Below are 2,768 nucleotides of genomic sequence, written 5' to 3' on the forward strand. Positions count from 1 at the left end.
AAATGAATTACGAGATAAATCTCAAATATACATCACATGGTCCACAAATATACATCCAAGTCTCCAATAATTACATGTCATAAACGAAGAGGAAACAATTCCCAAGCGTGGAACGTACACGTACATCCGTTCAAGTCCAAACATTCATACAAACCTAACTATTACACAAGAGAAATCGAAAACTCAAACTATACAGGAGATAATCCATCCAGCCACATGAATAAGTACTACGAGTCCTTCTTTCGCCTTGAGCCCTGTGGAGGGGAATAAAATATTTTTGGGGTGAGCTAAAAGCTCAGCGAGTAACCAGAAAAATCAGTAATCAAATCTGTTTCACAATAGTTCATTTCAATGATGTCATAAATCCATGATGGAGTAACAATAATTCAAGAAACATTTACAATGGAAAGCGATAGTAACATTCATTAAAAGGATACGGGCCCACATGGAGCTATTTGTTCGTTTATTCGTTCCCCGGACATTTCCCTTATTCCTCCAATCATTTAAAAAAATATTTTTGTAAGTAGAATCCCTCGTTCATCCTTTTGTTCGTTCATCCCTTTTCCGGACGTTGGCCGGACTCCACCCATCCGACCATTGGCCGGACTCCACCCATCCGGACGTAGCCGGACTACAAGGTAATACTCGAGTATACCAAATTCACCCAGGGTCACCATATCGCCCGACCGAGTCCGCTTCTGGCTCGAGTCAATCGGTAACGAAGGGCAGTGGCCAGTTCAGCCAAACGGCTTACATTCATGCGCAACTAGCATTTAATCATTAATCATTGATTTTATTTAGGTCGAGTGCGATAAAGTACACACTCGCCTAGAAAACTCGTTTTAACAATCATTGAAAGCACTTAACACATTATCAATCAATAATAACAAGCCAATAAGTCAAGAAATACAGCAAACAAGGAACACTCATATGCAAGTACGCATGATATGCAAGAAAACAGTTCAAAAGTAACTTTGGAAACAGGTCAAAAGTAAATAAGACAAGAAAACAGTTCAAAAGTAACTTTGGAAAATCATTGATTAATCATTAATCATTGATTTTATTTAGGTCGAGTGCGATAAAGTACACACTCGCCTAGAAAACTCGTTTTAACAATCATTGAAAGCACTTAACACATTATCAATCAATAATAACAAGCCAATAAGTCAAGAAATACAGCAAACAAGGAACACTCATATGCAAGTACGCATGATATGCAAGAAAACAGTTCAAAAGTAACTTTGGAAACAGGTCAAAAGTAAATAAGACAAGAAAACAGTTCAAAAGTAACTTTGGAAACAGTTCAAAAGTAAATAATGCAGGAAACGGTTCATAAATAACTTTAGAAATAGTTTGAGGTCACACACCTCCACGGCTCAGAAATCATCCAGCATATAACATTGCCTTGCACAAATCCAAGTCTTAAATCACAAACTCAATGCAAACAAATCCCTTCAAAGTTCGGACAGCACTTCCCCTGAATTTGCTAACTTTTCTAGCCATCATGGCTTCATTATTTCCTCATTCCAACCCAAAGGTACACACACAACAACAAGTTCATCCAATAGCCATTCAGCAAGCTCCAAGTAGTACTAGTACAAGTCAAGCTAGGGAAAAGTCCGGAAATGAAAGTTAAGCTCAAAACCAGAAAAACAGTTTTGACGTCATTTTGCGGTAATGGCACCAAAGGTACTACGATGGTCGGATGAAGGTGAAAAATCCACCGTTTCGAAGCTAAGAGACAGGGCTACAATATTGAAGAAGGTCACTCAACCCAGTTTCGAGTGTAACCAGGTCAAAAATGCAAGATACTATACCAGAATCACAAAAACAGATTCACAGAACGCATTCTAGCGGAAACATCATAAAACAGGTTATCCAAGTCCAAATCCAGAAATTCCAAAACCAACTGAAAGCTAAGAAACAGGGCTACATTTCATCAGAAGACCTCAACAACCAATTTAGAAGCAATTCCAGCCAAAACAACCAATTACAGGCGCAATTCTTACATTCGGGTAAAACCAGAACAGCAATAGTAATTTCGATTTATCTCATTCTACACTACTCCGATTGACCTGAAATTTTGTAGGAACCTCTAAAATATCATTCCCTAAAACTTTCATGTTTTAAGCCAAGGCCAATTCGGCCTCTATCTATGAGCTATAAATTCGGGCAGAATGCACAATCATAAACCCTAACTTTCCAAAATTTCTTCCAAAACAGAAATTGTTTGCAATTTACCCCTTTTTCCACCTCATAGAGTCCTTAAATATCATTTCCAATCATCATACATGACCCCATAATCATACCCATATGAAAACAGAAAAATCCCCAATAATTATAAAACTTCACCAATTCAACCAAAATCAAGATATAATCCATCAAACCATCTCTTTAGCCATCACAAGTCACTAATTTAGCATAATCAAGAACAAAGAAAGGATTGCTAGACATGAACCTTGAAATATCAAGAAAGTTGATGGCTTAGTCCTTTGCCTTCTCTAATCACTCCACCACTACCTTCAATCTTCCTAAACAAGTGACTTTTGTGGAGGAATTTGAAAGTTTAACGGTTGATTCACAAGATTGAGCAAGAAATGGAGTTGGAGTTGAAGGCTTTCTTCTTGTATTTTTTCTCCAAGAGGTTCGGCCAAGCTTGCAGAAATTTAGGTGCTTTTTGGGTCAAAATTGAGTATTAGTAAAGGTAAGAAATAATGGTCAAAGTCAAGGTTAAATCACAAGGTGACACTTGTCACCTTTTTGGTTTA

Source organism: Coffea arabica, chromosome 3e, assembly GCF_036785885.1.
Source record: "Coffea arabica cultivar ET-39 chromosome 3e, Coffea Arabica ET-39 HiFi, whole genome shotgun sequence".
Taxonomy (NCBI): domain Eukaryota; kingdom Viridiplantae; phylum Streptophyta; class Magnoliopsida; order Gentianales; family Rubiaceae; genus Coffea; species Coffea arabica.